Source organism: Narcine bancroftii, chromosome 2 (genome assembly GCF_036971445.1).
Source record: "Narcine bancroftii isolate sNarBan1 chromosome 2, sNarBan1.hap1, whole genome shotgun sequence".
Taxonomy (NCBI): domain Eukaryota; kingdom Metazoa; phylum Chordata; class Chondrichthyes; order Torpediniformes; family Narcinidae; genus Narcine; species Narcine bancroftii.
This window is the reverse complement of record NC_091470.1, coordinates 293,571,637-293,589,247: the sequence shown is the minus strand read 5'-3', so window position 1 is coordinate 293,589,247 and position 17,611 is coordinate 293,571,637. Positions and strand designations below refer to the sequence as shown.

The 17,611-nt window shown below is 36.8% G+C and overlaps 1 long non-coding RNA gene across 1 annotated transcript in view; it reads right to left on the bottom strand.

Annotated features, from left to right (window-relative positions):
• Positions 1-550: 550 nt before the first annotated feature.
• LOC138752731 (uncharacterized) overlaps positions 551-17,611 on the bottom strand; it is a 30,122-nt gene continuing 13,061 nt past the window's right edge. The window contains exons 2-5 of the long non-coding RNA XR_011350878.1: positions 11,478-11,593; positions 10,827-10,884; positions 4,804-4,897; positions 551-703 (exon numbers count right to left, since the gene is read on the bottom strand). This is a non-coding gene — a long non-coding RNA (uncharacterized lncRNA). The remainder of the gene's footprint in view (positions 704-4,803; positions 4,898-10,826; positions 10,885-11,477; positions 11,594-17,611) is intronic.

The window sequence follows — 17,611 nt, the reverse complement described above, 5'->3', positions numbered from 1 at the left end:
CATGACAGGGAAATTAGTAGCACTCTTAGTGAATCTCAGCGCATTTTAAATCATTGGATTTTATTAACTGTAGTTATTTTCTCAAAAAACATTATGTTGTCCAGACATTGATTGAAATGTCTTACTTTGCTACATTGCTTGTCTTGGTACATAAAATGCACACATAAGTCACACAAAAATTTGAATATTAGAATGAATCATCATTCTAGGCAAAAACATAAAACCTGAACATAATAATGCAGCCTTGCTAAAATTTCAATAAATATTAAAGCATATTATAATGGATCTTGCACCCTGAACTACAATTTAAGGTAAGATAAATGTTTAAATGTTATTCTTGATGCTTCTTCAGGAGTAATTTTATGTTTTCCAAACAGTTATTTATTTAACCTTTACAATAATGAATTATGTAAAGTAAGAATGAAGGAGAAAAAAGGGTCATTGCTGTTGACATAGTAAGATATTTTATTTGTGTTCTTTTCTGTGGTTTTATCATTAATATTGCTATTAACTTTGGAAAGATAATTCAATTTTAACAGAAATTCCTATCCTTGAACTTTAGACCAAAAATTTTAGTATTTTATCTGCAAAGAAATTCTTGCTCCTTGATTGTATGCCATCATTATTTATTTCGTTTCATGGTCACTTTCTGCTTTGTCCTGATCACTTCTGGAGAAGATGTTTAAAACCTGTAGGCATCTTCCTGTAAAATGTAAGAAAAATATATTAAACAAATACTTATTCTTTATTCTCAATGCAGGAATTTCTAGTATAGCTGATTTATGTATTCTCACAGAGAAGCAATAATGTGTGACCTCAATGTTTGGATTAAAACAAGAAACAGCTTGACAAAACCCTTGTGTTTTGCTCGCAAAAGTTAATAACATTAAGAATAGTTGTTGCCAGAGAATGAATTGCACTGTTTTTGTTCACTGCGTTTTTTGTGTAACCATTGTATTTTAACTAATGATGGTGACATTACACACTTTCCAATGAAAAATAGGGCCAGTTCTGATAAGATTCTTTTCTTTCTATAATAACTGACCATTGAAACCACAAAGATATTAGATGCTGAATAGAAACTCAAGTCTTCCTTTTAGTCAGATCCTGCTCCACAAAAGCAAATGGTATTTCAAGAATATTATAAATTAAATTATATTATAGATTATCAGGTAATCACGGGTAAATTGAGTTTAATTTGCATATTGGCTGAGAACCATATTTATAGAAACCACTCCAATCAATTATTTATTTTATAAAATCAAATTAGATAAGTCCTCTGGTTTGGGAAGGGCCAGATGCTACTTTGAATATTTCACTGAAGCCTTTGTCAGCCATTTTGACTGCACTAGACAATGCAAAGAATTATCAACAGCAAGTCTGTTAAATGTAACAGTACAGGCGTGGCTGATAGTCATTATGAGAATGTCAGTGGATGTTTTCGGCTCTCTATAAAGAAATGCATTGCAGGGAGGAAATAAAATGGGAATAAAATTTAAAGACCAAGGCTAATTCTTTCTCTTTGTGTTTTGCTGGAGATGCAGGAATATGGAGAAAGAAAGTGCAGGACAGGGCCATTGCTATATTCCTGAGCTTTTACTTTTATGTTATATGTTATCCTGCTGCATTTAAATGATAGTATTGCATGGAACAATTGTTATATTTCCAATGTTGGAGAGTTCCTTCATAATATCATGTAACTGATTACTCTCATTACAACACAATGAATTGATTCTTTTAATTTAAAAAAAAATATTCACTATTAGTTTTTCCAATGCTGTATGTCAATCCTACCTAAATGGAAAATGTTGGGAAGCTATTCGGAAAATGCTGCCATCACTGTTCTGGAGTTGGGTCCCCCGACATGCAAATAACTTGGATGATTCAGTCTCTGCCTTTCCTTCCTTTCCTTCAGGCTGCGCCTGAGGTCTGATGCGGATTTCTGCCTTAACCTAGCAGGAGTTTAACTATCCAAGCTCAACTTCACATTTGATTACACATTGAATGGAGTGGCAATGCATCACCTTCAAGTGATGTCAGCTTCATAACGGAAGTATGGGTAAAATGTTTTTGGTTACAAAATGTTAGCAAAGGAGGAAGCCAATTAAGTGCTTTGGAGTAATTCGCCATTTCCCACTTTCCAACGATCCCCTGTGATGATGTAAATCACAAAAATCTGTAGACTCAGAGGTTGAAGTAAGAACACAAAGAGCTGGAGAAGCTCAGCAGGTCAAACAGGGTCCTTTATGTAGCAAAGGTAGAGATACAGAACTGACATTGCAGAATCTTCCCAAAGCAACATCTATGTTAATCACTTTCTTTCAACCAGGGAATGTCTCCTTCAATAAATTTACTGCAAGTTCACATGCTACCACTTAGAATTTACTCACTCAATGGAGAAGTATAAAATTTAGCATTTACTCTATTACTCTCTTTTGTAATACTCCTAATGCTATTTTCTATATGGCAAAGAATTCCCCATTTACTAAAATGGTAGTTCCCAATGAAATAATTACATTTGAAAGTACCCAATTTTATAATATTGCATTGAGAATAAAAATATCTCAGGGAGTGACTGAGAAATGCGAATCAATCATATCTGTAAAATAGTTAATTATGTAGCTGTGTGTTGAGGGTTCTTTGTTTATACGTAAAGGATGAGGAACATTAACAATGAAAAGCCAAAGATTCCTCTTCAACCTTCTCTAAAGTGCTTCTATTAATATTGAAAAAATATCTGAAGGAGGAAAAGAGCTCAAAAACAACAGGAAATTTCCAGTTAATTGCAGATGTATTTACTATCTCTTTTTTATTTAACATATATGCTTTGTAAAAAATTAAGAACCCATTCAGCTGCCACAAATAAGAATTTTGGTGCATACATGCATTGTACAATGTACATGAGAATAAACTCATTTTCATTAAAGTAAACTACAAGTCACAGCAACTGAGACAAAAAAAAGTCATTGTCTTCAAAGTCTTCATTGTTTCAAATATTTTTAAATGAGCTTGAAAATACAGCTTTTAATGGCAGAGTATATTTTAAAATTTCATCCAAACATGATGCTACCTTCTCCAAATTTTCTGTGATTTAATACAAAATTTTTAATGCAGAATTTTCCATTTATTACATATTTAATACATTTTAACAAGAAGTATAAAAGATAAAAAGTAACGTGTGGATCCAATGTCAAGTGAAAGGCATAATCTAGTTTTCTGCTGTCCTCCTGTAGTGATAGAAATAACTAAAGGTTTGGAGAAAGGAAAATATTAAAAATGCACAAGTGTATTCATGCAGCAAGATTAGGACAAATGCAGAGAGGATTACCAAGTTGCCTTCTGTGTGTCTCCTGCATTTGTAAACAAACCAAGGGCTTTTGGACCAAAACAAAGATTAGAATCTTTAATCGGCCTAAGAGTTTGCATGGAAATAACCTTCAGCACTAGGATAGATGATAGAGTGGGGGTTGGGGGATATGGTAAGTTGCATTAACATCTGATTTACTGCAGTGCCATAAAGCTGAATGCACATACTGGGCTATGTCATTTCCAATTATTAAGAAGAGAGATTAAGTGCCTTGTCAGCTTTTTCAACCCTGCAGCAAGAACAAAGCTTTTACCAATCAGGTGAAACTGCTGCAGTTCTGTCTTCTATGGTAGAATGGTGCACTGTGCACAGGCGCACTGTTCATTGTTCCACAAAACAAGGTGGAGAGCAAGAGGGTGTCAACGAGGTATGAAAAGGGAGGTGAATACAGCATCTGAAATAATGTGGTGAACTGCTATGGTACTTGTGAGTACTGGCACAAAAAAGGAGATTGAGCGGTCTTGCCGCATTGCACTCTGTACTGCATTCCATTAAGTCAATGGATCAGACCATTCACATGTAATGTAGGGGTTGGCTGAAAATAAAACCTGGACTAGCTGTGAATCCACATTGTTTACATTGCATTAAAGATATCCAAGCTGTTTTATTTTAAATTTTGTAACAATAAGTATTCCATATATTTTCTATTGATTATCAATAATTTCTAATTTCTCTATTGCTTTATTATGACTATATTTGGTTTCCAGCATGACTTTGCTTTATTATAAAATCTTAGTCGTCTGCAAAAAATTGGTTTCAAACAAGCAAAGCACAGTCTGATAAAGCAAAAAAAAAAGGAACATTGAGTGTAGGGTTACACTAATACAAAATCTAGAAATTAATTTGAGGCTGAAATCAGACAAAGGAAGCTATTGGATCATTCTGGAAGTACAATAATTACATTCTTTCTCTGAATGTAGCTTCTAATTAGGGCTTACAAAAATGTCTATGAACAACATAAACTTAAAATACTCTGCATTTCTCATTGTTGCTTTATTAATATCAATGATATTTTTGTTACTCAATGGCAGCTGTATCACCCAACACAAGGACTGTGGCAACTCAATTATAGATATCGGCAGTTTTGTACAATGAATGCAGAGATGTAACTGATAATGAGTGTACATTTCCACTTGGCATCAAGCTGCAAAGGATTTCATCATATTCGGTGAACTGTTTAAATCAACGGGTGCTCTTATTTGATATCTAGTCCCACAGCTCTACAACATTAACGATCATTTACACCTGAGGTAGAGTCAAAGGAAAAGCCTTAATATTTAACCAAGATTTTTGATATTTTGTTCTCAAAATTTAGTTAGTTCCAATTAAGGTGCATGCAAATATCAAGCTTGTGAACGTCAATTATCAGGGATGGAACTATGCTGATCCTCTCAGACTCAATTATTAAGTTTAAAACCGAGATGAGCCAGGTTTACCTGAAGTGCAGAATATTCCTTTTTGGCTGCTTCAATCAGCCTTGGAGTTTATATTATTAATCCATACTCTTGACTTACTTTCCCCATTTTGGGACTAAAAAAGACCAAGAAAAGATAAGCAATGATCAGTAAACATTGGTTGGGTCTAGCAAGTCAATTTATCTGTTACATAAAGTTTTACCTTGAAATGACCAGTTAAAGAATTCACAAATGTTTTAGGCTGGCTTTGTTGGCAATGTGTTAACAGTGCAAGTTGCAAGTCCATCCCATGTATTAATCTAAATATTAACACTTAAGTCCTATAGCAAAAGAGCATCAAAATGACCTTCAAAATAAATGCTTTTCTACAGCTGCACTGTTAAACTATTGTTAAATTGAGAAAATATATGAAACCTCTGCTATGTTTTAAATCATACTTTATATCCCAGCAAGGACCATCTGTTGCTAAAAAATATACAAAGATTGATTTAAATACAAAAGCTCTTTTTCCAAATATTGCTTTACGAACTTTTATTCAATTGCTGACAGTAAACTGATTTAGCTGTTTTACAGCATTTGTACAGAGATAAATGGAGCTGAGTGTTCACTGTTATTTCACTACTGCAAATTGATATACTTTGACCTGATCGTCATCATATAACAGTTGAAATTACATTGCTCTTAAATGTACAATGATGGGCTAAAGTGAAGCACATTGAACTGGCTAATAAAATATTATAGCCTGATCGAATCTCAAATAGTCAAAATGTGTTTATTTCTACAATTGATGCTTTATTAAAAAATGTTGATCAATGGTGAGACTTTTTCATGCTTCTGCCTTCATTCTGTAAGATCTTGTCAATGAAATGATTCTTTTCTCTCTTATAGAACTCTTGCAACGTAAAATAGTAAAGTGAAAGAACAGAATAAAGAAAAATGATAGAACTACGTAACAATTTCAATTAATTATGCTGTAAGAAATCTTAATTGATTCCAAGGTTGTTTTTTTTCTTCCCCCTCCCCCCCCACCCCCAGAGATGTGTGTCCTGTCAAGGAGTGGCTGGGTGAAGCTCTAAAACTATGAGTCCGTCTCACTTTCTGTATCCTAGATAGAAAATAACTGCAAGTACAAGAGAAATTAGTTGAGCCTTTTTCTTAACTGCATGTTCTTCATTTCTTCACTATTCTGTAACTTCACTGTATTAATTTATAAGAATTACACATGATAGTCATAAGATTAAAGAAAGATCTGCATTCATTAAGTTTTCTTTGTAAACTCAGGTTATTCAACAAGCTTCTACAAACAGCTATCATTTAATGATCAGAATATTGGTTTACTGATGTGGATTAAAGGATAAATATTGGTTTAGATATGGGTAAAAATTCCCTTGCTCTTCTAGATAATCTTTTACTTGCTTTTTAGTATGTAGTCATATATTTGATTCAGCATTTCCTCTGAACTGCACACAGTAATGTTCATAAACAATCTAGAATACATATTCCTTTCTGCTAATGTTATTGAAAATCCTGAGTATGATTGTTTTTAATAATTAATTTGCTCATTTAGTTTATTTCCTTTCTTTAGGCAGTCCTTTCCTAACATTGCTGAGCAAATGACATTGTGTAGTCAGCATCATTTGTGCTTTATGAAATGGCATTCTGAGAACATTTGGAGGAGCAACTCAGTAGGTTAACAGCATCAATGGAAAAAAAAGAATAGTCAATGTCTTGGGTCAGAACCTTTTATCAATACTGAGAAAATGTGATGGACTGATAACTATAATATCTACAAACTTTCACTGCAGTATTGGTATCTAAATAGCATGATGTTTAGCTATACTCTTTTCCCCTTTTGACTTTGGCCAAAGAATACTGTCTTGCTTTCTGGAAAGCTAGTTTTTAAAGTTTTGAATCATAGGATGAAAACATTCAATGTTTACATATAATTAAATATTATCTGATACTGTCAAAAATATGATCCAGGAAATCTAATATAACCTTTTACAGCAAATGGGTACAGATTTCAGATTTATTGTCAGAGTGTATACATAACATCACATACAACCCTGAGATTCTTTTTCCTGCAGGCTAGGTGCCCTATGAAAATTACTTTAAAGCTATTATAAAGATGAGAATGGTCTCATATTTACAACTTCCAATTTTCTAGTGAATGGGATGACTTATCATGCCCAAGTTCCTCTGGTTGTTTTCTATATTGTGTAACAAAACTTAATTGCAGCCATAATAGGTGTGCCAAATTGTTGGCACTCACAAGGTTGAATCTACTGATATGAATCTTTCACTTTAAGACTTACTGTGCTTATAATAGTCAGTAAAATAGAATTGAGAAATTGAATAGTAGATACAAAAGATGCTGAAGAGAATTCACATGGTAAATCTGAGGATTAGTTAAAGCAGGCTACTCTTTAAAAAAAAGTAAATGATTTAGCACGTGCTGCTTTTGTATTTCCCAAATCACATCTTGCAGATTTGCCTGGCTTCTCTGACAATATAGAGGGAGCATCCATTTTGCACAGCACCCACATAATGAATAGGCAATGCTCATTCATGCCAATTATCTTGGGACATTTGGAGCTTCCCTCTGCACAATCAGGACATTTACATGTCATGTTGAGGTGACAAATTTTCCAGGACAGTATTACCATCTGTCACCAACTGAGCTCTGTGGCACTTAGGGTCTCACCAAATAATCTCCAGTCCCATGCACGATAAAAGCATTTTTATTTCAGACTGTTTAAAGCCCTACCTGTGTTCACCAACATGAAATGAAAGTAAATGAGCAAATAGTTTGATATTAAAACAGACTAATACTTTACAAAGAGATCTAATGTGAGCACTCTTTGAGTTGGCAAAACCACTCAGGTCAAATGAGATCACGTTTGTTACTTTATGCGCAATACTTGGAGGAACGAAGCAAAGCTATGAGGCAAAAGTACTTTGAATGGGAAAGGGAGCAAAATAAAAGCAAATGTCTAAAAATAATCTGGATCAATAGTGCAATTGAATCAATGTTGAATAGGAACAAGCATCCATTCTTTGTTGAAAATAATTCTGTTGTTTTAATTGTTTTAACAGTTGTATCTTTGAGTCCTCTACATAGATATGAGGTACTTGTACATACTAAAACTATTATTATATAACAAGCCTTACATTCTATTTCCATCTGGAGTAGATTACATCATTCAAATAAAAATGTTAAGTTTTAATTAAAAGCTCCTGTAAAAGCTCAAGGAAAATCTACAAAGTCTTCAAGCAATTCTATTTAACAATGGATATAACAATTTCAGCCAATTAAACCACCTGAACGTTACTAAGCAAAACTCACATCTTAATGTGTACATTTGGTTCACAATCTGAAGTCATTACTTGTAAAATAAGAAAAAGATCAATTCACAATGAATGTTTTATTAATAGAATTCATCTTCAGAAGATGTCACCCTTATTTCTGTATCCATCAACAGAAAGGACAATAGCAGAATTTTCCATATTGTTCTCTATTTATAAATGGCCCAAGTCTATTCTGAGATCTTCATTTAACTTGATTGGTCATGTCTCAAATATGGGTCTAAAATTTGCCGTATTCCTTTTCAGTCCAGTTTTCCTCCTGTGCCATTATGACAAAAGGCAGCTGACAGCAGTTTATTGGAAATCCTGGAGTTAACAAGGACTAACAACATCTTTCCACAAATCCAACGCAGGGCTGCAATGCAGCATTCGTGTTTGTGGTTGCCTGTGGTTAACAGAGCATCAAGCCTGCTTCTCTCATCTGTAAAGGCTTGGGCACATTATATTTCCAGATTTATGACATAAACATGTATGGAGCACCACCCCGGAAAGGTTCAGAACATTGCCCATTGGTGTTTTTGAAATACACGTTTGTTGAGATAACGGTGGGGCGATTGAAGGAAGAGGTTCAGCATTCAAGGACCAGATGAGCATTGCAGCTCCGCCCCAAATCGATCGAATTCCCCGTGAGCGGTCACTGGGGAAAGAGCACCTCTCCCCTGTCCCATAAAATGAATGGTTGAAAAATCAAGAGCGCTGCGAGCTCTGTTTCATATGGAACACGATCAGCTCGCACTCAGTGAGCGAAACTGGGCGAGGAATGTGCACGATCAGACTTCAAAATCCAGAGACCACGTCTGAAAAGAGAGGCTGGGCAAATGGAACAGGGAGCAACTGCTCCGCAGTATCTCGAATTCCTTCAATGTGGCACAGAGGAGATCTCCTGCCTTGCCTTTCTCCTTGGTCATGTCGCCCTTCCCCCAGATACTTGGCACAGCCCCAGCAGATTAATGCCGTGCAGCCTGAACGCGTGGCCGGAGAGAAATTAATCAAAAATCAACAGCCCACAGGATTAATTGAGTAGGTAAATTCCTGTCATCACATAATCATCAGAAATGTAATATTTGACTTTCATCAAATCAGCTTCAGCCAAAGCAGCCAGGGATAATAACGGAGCTGAGAACCAGCTGTTGTCCACCTCCCCCCACGGTCTCGGAAGAAGCGTTCAAGTTCCCCAGTGTTCACGGGAAACACTGCAGCCGACCTTTCAATGCAAACGCGAGGGGGCTTTTCTTTTGCGCTCCCTCCTTTTTGCACATGCCCTGTCGCTCCACTTCCCGGAACGCCTGGCTTGGACTCCAAGCAACACTTAGGTCGCTGTTTAAGAAGCCCCCGCTCAGCCCATGTCCCTCGCCCGGTCACAGATCGGATTTCTTTCCTGTGCACCTTCTTGAAAACGGTCGTGGTCAGAAGGGAAAAGACAGCAAGATCAAAGCAACACTGCAGGCGAAGTATTTCATGCTTACTGCCCAAATCGCTCATTTGCTAATTCCCCAATTCGCAGCCTGCTGCTTTTCTATCTGGTAACATCCGCGCTGCCGTTCACCGAAGGTTCCTATTTACAGCAAAAGGTGAACATGATTTTCGAAACATTTATGCAGTTTAAAAACTCCTCTCTAGGACAGGAGTAACTTGGGTGATCTGCGGCTTTTGATCATAAAATTCAATGTAAATAAATAAAATGTAGAAAAATTCCACCAACCAGTTTTTTTACATCTTTGAGTGAAATTCGACTCACAATCTGTCTGTTGTCAACACCGTTTGGTTCGTTTTAACCCATGAAGAGAGCAGTGTTTATAGTGTTCACCAGCTCAGTCAGAATTGATCAGGGATACTTAAATAAAGAGGATGAAGGTTGTGGGTTCTGAATGTCAATTAAAGGAGACAATATCACCCAGAGTCCTAACATGGTTGACAACACCCAGCAAACTCAAAATGCGGGGTTTCCTTGTTACAGTATAATTGAATTAAAAAAAAAACAAGAATCAATTTTACCATGTTGAATTTTCATATATTCTTAACAGATCAACTATATTCACATTTAATCTGAACATTTTTTTAAAAGTGAATTGCTCTTTGAGCCTTGAAAAGCATAATTTCACCCCCGTTGTATTACTCTGGTCAAAATAACACTATTTCAAAATATATTGACACAATATACCGCCATACTTCACGTGCTGAAATATTTGCTGAAATGTTACCAGCATACTGTTCCATTCCATACATGTTACTCCCTTCACAAGGTTCTATGCAATTGTTAATGTAATTATATGACTGTGGACTCATTATTTGGGGCCCCAAGGAGAATAGCATCCTATGAGTGCACTCATTAATGACATTGTCGTCCTTGAAGATTGTACGTATAATCTCAGGCCAGACAAAGCCCTGGGAGTACAAATATACAGGTAAATGTTATATATTTGCACTTGGTCTTTTTTGTTCTGGTAAGACAGGGAACATCAATGTTATTAACACAGTGAGGTGAACGATCCAGGTTTAATGTGACAAGCTGGTCAACATTTGCAAGCTTTGTCTTTTTAACCCGCAGTCAGTCAGACAGAGAACATTTCTCACATACCAGAGCCCAGCAGATTCAGCTTAAATTAAATTTTGCAGAATGTCCAAGTCTATTACAGGAAATTAGGAAGAACTAACATCTCAGCATGGCTATTACTCACTTTTATTGACTCTTTTTGACCAGTCTTTCTTTTAGCTTCATGTGCACCTGTCGATAAACTGAGATTCATTGTTAAAGTTATGTTGACAAATTGGTGCACATTAAGTCTCACAGTAGCTACCCAAAGCAGCAGCACTAGAGGGGATCAGTGGTTCTTCTCTCTTTTAAACACAATGGAATCAAACCGATTCATCACAACAGCAAGCTATGTAGAGGCTTGTGCATCATTAGAATGATAACTACATTATTTTCAAAAAAGGAATTGGGAGGGAAGACCATTATTATGCTGTTCAGCTGAAAAACTGTTGTCTTTCTTCTGTCAAGCATATCCAGTAGTGTTGTCAACCTTTCAAAACATGTTTGAGAATATAAGAGGAATCCTTATATTGGTGGGCAAAAATGGACAAAGTATTCACTCTCAAGATGAGGTTTAAACAAGCATACTTCTGGTTGTATTTACAAAGATTAAAGAAACCAGAAACATTGTTACACATTATTGGCATTGCATCAGTGACATCTTAAATAATTTGTACGCATTTGCAGCCCAGTATCTCCAATGATTGTCAAACTAACAGTGGTTCCTAATGCAACGTAACTAAATTAACCTGCATTTATGCTATTTAACCACAGAAGCTTGGGGAAGGAAACTAACAGGATGGTCTTATCTTGGAAATGTGCAGCTCTGCTTGCTGACGATGAATAATGGTCTGTGACTTGGGCCATTCTGCTGTCCTTGATAATCAAAAAGGGAGGTCTGCACTAATGGATCTGGAAGAGAGAGAAAAATTATGAACCATTCTTTGAGGTTCTTCTTTTAGAAAATGCCATCAAATAAAATTTAATAACACAAACATGCTTTATCACAGATAAAAGGTCACACTGTACGATGGCCTTAGCTCTGCCAGAGGCACACAAACAGGAAGAATCAATAAAACCATATTGTCTATCATGACCCCAACTCCCTTTCTGTTACACTGAAATATTGAACCTTCTGTGATAGTTCACTATTCACTATTTTTATTTTCCTGCACTTTATTTTCATTTCACTTTTAACTTTTGATATTAAACTCTGATTTCCTCTGACTTAAGACAATGTCACCACATACAGTGTAGTATGGCAGAAGCACTAGGCCTAGTGGCACATGAAGAGAAACAGAGGTCTGAACTGAATGACTGTGTAATTTCCACCAAGCTGTACTTTTGTCCTTAAAGGTAGTTTTAATAGCTTATTTTAATGTCATCAAAACAGTTCCCAGAAATGTCAAACAAATTGTATTCTTGCTGAATAATAAATTTCCACTGAATGGTACAGAAGCACCACCATTGTTCTTCAATTGCAAAGGAGAGACCATTGTCAAGTATGCTTTTTTAAAAAAAACACAGCTGCTGCATTCCAGGAAATTATGGCGATTTTCCTAAAACACATGCAGTGTAAAAAGGTCAGAATGGGAATGAGGGTGCCATTCCCGTTCTGATATTTTACTCCTAGACTCCTAGTAAATTTCCCGGAATGCCTGCTGTCTAAAATTAACTGCAGGCATTCTGTGAACAATGGGCTAATGAATAGCGCGTATCGATGATGCGGGTTGCAAGTTCTGCCTCTTTAATTACCGTGCTTCCCGTATGCTGTCTAAACTCACATAAGGAAATGAAGATTTTGAGTTTGTGAATGGCCAATGCCGAGATATCAGACATTCTTCAGACCAGTAAAATCACGCAAATTTTATCTAAAAAACATAAAAGAGAATGAGGGCAAAGACGTGCAACTGAATGCAGAAGCATCTGGGTCCATTTAAAAATGCAAAAGCTTAATTTTCTGGGGACATCTTTGCAGCCAAGAGCAGTGAACCAATTCTTTTGATAAAAATCAACTTGATAAACACGCAAAAAAATTACATATGCAAAGTAGTGGGTAATTCAATTTATTGAAGTAACAGCAGACTAGGCCTTGCAAAAATGCCTTTGTTTTTAATGAATCATTCGGGTAATTGTTAGATTCGAATACAGCCTCCAATAACACTTTCAATCTGTTCTGATGTGATTCTTAATTTTTGTGAGTAAGATATTCTATCCATTTTCAATTATTAGTCATGTGGCATGTAATAACACTATTGTATCTTTTCATGTTGGTGCATTTTCACTAGTTTTTCAGTAAATTCCATGCCTTCATGAAAAAAATCCAAGAAAAAGGTCAGAGGAAATGAAGGCAAAAAATGACTTCAAATCATAAGATGTGATGGGATCAGAAAGTTCCAAATTGCTTAAATGCATAAACCTTCATTCACTTTGATTTTACACAACCTTTAATAAAATGCGCATTGATCTCAATAATATCATGTTTCATGTGGCTGCTCAAAAGCAGCATTATGGAGAAGGCTTCACTCTACTATGTGGAAAATGGTCTGCACTTGGTGTAGTATCATGAGCAGGGCATTACATTCATTTCTGTACTGCTTCATTATATGTTTTTATGGCCCAAGGTTTAGATGTAATGTGTTTCACTTCTTGACTAGTTTTATATTTAAGCACTCAAAGCTCCCTTCCAGTAAATATATAGTATTCCCAGGACCAATTGCAGTGATTCCAAACTTGGGAGGCAATTAAAATTGCAATATACTTTGTATAAAATCAAGCATACACCACTTGTCCTGGCATTATGCCCATAAAATATTTTCCCCATGTCAGCAAGGCAGTGTCATAATTGAGAATAAATGGCACCATGAAGAATACATTTTCCATAATGATGTCACTTGAATCAGGGCACAATCTATGCATCAGTATTGTTTCCATTTCAAATTAAAATGTGCATCTATTTCTTATTATTTTTCATATGTATTAATTATTTAATTGAAATGTGGCATTAAAAAGAACATGTTCCATAGCTCACTTGTGATTTGGCCATAACCTGCTATCCACGAGTTCTCAGCTCAGCATAGTAATGAAGCATATTCCACACTGCCTCATTATATGACTTACATAATCCTGTCGACAAAAGGGTAATAAATAATATTATAAAGAACTTATTCAAGGTCATATTTTTGTGTCTCAATGCAAAGTTGCTCTAAATTAGTTATTTTGTTCATTAACCTTTACTTTATCCATCATCGACTAAGTAGAAATAAATCTAATCCACTGATACCTCCTTTCAGTCCTCGAACTATTTAAACTGACTGACGATCACAGGAAAGTTGTGCAATGCAATCATTAAATCATTCCGATGATATTTTTTCTTAATTTTGCGTTTGAATGGAATTTTGTTTTGAGTGTTTGTTGTATAGGCTTAACCCATGCCCCACAGGCTCCAATAAGAGCACTCCTCTCTGAACAAAACATCCACCTTTCTTGCTATGCATGCTTCTTATCATATAATTTCTCATCAGCTAATCAATAATGCAACAGTAAATTGCATTTAAATAAACATTAGCAACCCTGCTAATGAACAAAAGCCATCTGCAATTTGTCAAAGTCAGGAGCTCTGAACTCATTTGATGTTCATTTGAATACAACAGGATGGACCTCTGATAGGTTTGATCCATACCATAATTTGCATTTTACAAAGTGATGGCATACACATATTCCAAATAGTATATGCTTGAACAGTGTTTTCAAAAATCAAATTATAACATATTATTTCCTATTAATAATGTTGTTAAGATGTTTCCAAAAAATATAATTTCATGAATGGAATCAATCTTGGGAATATGCAATGAGGCAACAGTGGGAGAGTTTAAATTCACTTAATTTATAAGTGAAGCAAAGGAAAATTAAAAGCACGTTTTCAATTGGTTTCTGAGTAAAGTAACACACACTGTGTTCTTAAGAAGATCTTTCATCATTGTTAATCTAGTGATGTCATGGAATATTGTATTTTGTCCTGTGACTTTTTTTTTTAAAAAGAGCTTTAGGAATTATTGGAGTATACATTGTTATTTATTTAAAATTGTTGACCTTTTGTTGGTGTTTGATCATTATAACTGCACCTACTATTTTTAGGACATTTTATATTAGAAGAAATCCTTCAAAATATGCATTGGAAGAATAAAATGGATCTTATCTACTTGTAGTTTGCCATAATTTTACCTATTTGTATTCAGTTAAAAAATTGCTACTTATTGGAAAAATAATCATCTATGCAATCTAGGAAGGTCATTGAACAAAAATAAATCAGTCAATTCCACTTAACTATCATCATATAAGGACAGGTTTTATATAGGCACGACAGGAGAGAATTAAGTGTTTTTACTCAAAATGATGATTTTTAGAATTGCTTATATATGCTACTTCAACAGTCAGCTGACTTATCCATGCACGAGAGATAAAATTCACCAACCTTTGTATGAAAACATAGATAGAAATGTAAAAAATATATTCTTTACTGTAATATTTTTTAAAACTACAGGAAAATCAAGATTATGGTAAAGACATTTAAAATGGGTTTGTGATTTGACCATTATATTCATGTTAGAGAAACTCATAGCCAGTGTTCTTAACTAATATTGCAATGTTTTTTTGACTCAGGCAAAAAATGTTTTGAAAATGTAATTACTTTTAGAGATTGTTACAAACATACATTTTTAATAATTGTTTCATTTATTTGCTCAAATGATTTAAGATTTCTGAAACTGATTGCTAAAGAATTTCATTTGCCCTCACTAACCACTTTCAGATGCATTCTCCACCAAGAATGTGCCTGCAGAAGCAGATGCAGAGCTTTGGAATCGTCGTTCAGGTGGCAGCCCTAAAAGGCTGCTACAGCCCACCTGAAAAGGCCTGTTTTTCCAGAGGCGCCTTGTAGCAACTCCGCATCTGAAGGAGGCGGGACGACTGGTGCCACCTCTCATAAATATGTGGCATAGCAATGGCCGTCTTGCCTACCCATTATCCTCCATGCAGATGGATCTGCTATGTTTTTCCCACACAGTTCCAGCTGGGTGGGGGTTTATGAGTAGGGAAGATCACCATTATTATGCCGCATTTTGAGGAGCAGAGAGCGGCACCAGTGCAGGATGACAGCCCGCACCGGCCACCCCCCCGACATCCCCCGCTGGCTGCCCCTGCCCCGACGTTCCCCTCTTGGCTGCCCCTGCCCCAACGTCCTCCACTAGCCACTCCCTGCCCCATTGCCCAAAGCCACCTCCCTCCCCACTACCCTTTCTGCACCTGAAGTCCCCCACCCCGCTGCCTGACAGGCCCTGCCTTACTGGGGAGGGGAGGTCAGAAGTATGTTGGGGCAAGGGTGGCTGGCCGGCAGGGGACGTTGGGACAGGGGTGGCCGGTGGGGGACGTTGGGGCAAGGGTGGCTGGCGGAGGACGTTGGGGCAGGGGTGGCCGGCAGGGGACATTGGGGCAGGGGTGGCCGGCGGTGGACGTTGGGGCAGAGGTGGCCGGCGGGGGACATTGGGGCAGTGGTGCCCAGCGGGGGACGTTGGCGCAGGGGCGGCGGGGAGCGGGGCAGGGGGAGCGGGGCTGTCAGACAGCGGGGAGGGGGGCTGTCGGGCAATGGGGAGGGGGGCTGTCATGCAGCGGGGAGGGGGGCTGTCGGGCAGCAGGGAGGAGGACTGTCGGGCAGCGGGGAGGGGGGCTGTCAGGTCAAGTGGCAAGGGGCAGTGAAACAGCAGGGAGTTGGGTCACTGGCTGATAGAGTCATCAGCCTGTCCCTTAGCAGCCGTTTTCAGGCAGCTGCATTCAGCTGCCAAGGGGGGCTTCAGTGCTCCAGCGATTATCCCTCCCGGAGGAGGGTTAGAAAGTGCACCTCGGAGGCGCCTCTTGCTCTTTCAGGTGGGTACCCCGAGAGCCACATAGGGGTAGAATATGTGGCTTTACATCAGGGTATTCTGGCCACTTGAAAGAGCCTACTGTTATTATTAGTGAATGGAGGACTTTAATGAGTTGTTAAATTGTTATATTACAACTCTAAAAATTTCCAAATAGTTGATAAGGGAATCATTCAAATATTTCGTGACAATGGCTGAAATAAAAAATAATTATTTGAGTAAAGGAAAAGAAAAAGAGTTGTAATTCAGAAACTAGTCCCTGCTGTAACTGGTTGAAAAGCTTCACAACAACCCAAACTCCACCAGTCATGCAGGACATAGCAGGCTTGCACGTAATTGAACTAGAAATATGAAACTGGCAAAAATATTCACTTATCAGGAATTGACAGCTGAACATATTTGTTAATAAGTACAGAGAGATTTTTAAGAACTTGGCTTATTAATGAAATAGCAAAAATTGCAAGAAAACATTTATCATGGGAAAGACAGACTCGAGAAATTTTTCAGACTGCACCAAAACTAACCATAGCAATGGCCCAAATGACCATAAACCAGACAAAATCTTGTCTTCTGTTTATTATATTTCATTTATTTGCAATGAATTGAGTTACATTATGATATTCTGTGGGCAATATGTCAAAAATGTCTGACTAACAAGTGTCTGTCAAATTACTTAAGCATTTGTGGCATTCAATAATTGCTTTATACCTTGAGGACTAATACAATAGTAATGATCAGTTGAATAAATGTCTGTAGTGCAGTATTTTACTTCTGGTGTACACATTTATATAATCAATATGGAATATGAATGAAATTCCACAAAATCAATGTAAATGGGAGAAAACGATGATACTAATGACTCTAATGTATAAAAACCTTACCTTCCACTTTACATGAGAGAACAAGAACAAAATAAATAAGGCCACCACTGCTTTCAACTTGCATTACCAGCCATTAGAAGATGTTTGCTGCTCAGATCATTGACCATCATTCACCAACTTCTGTCATCTGC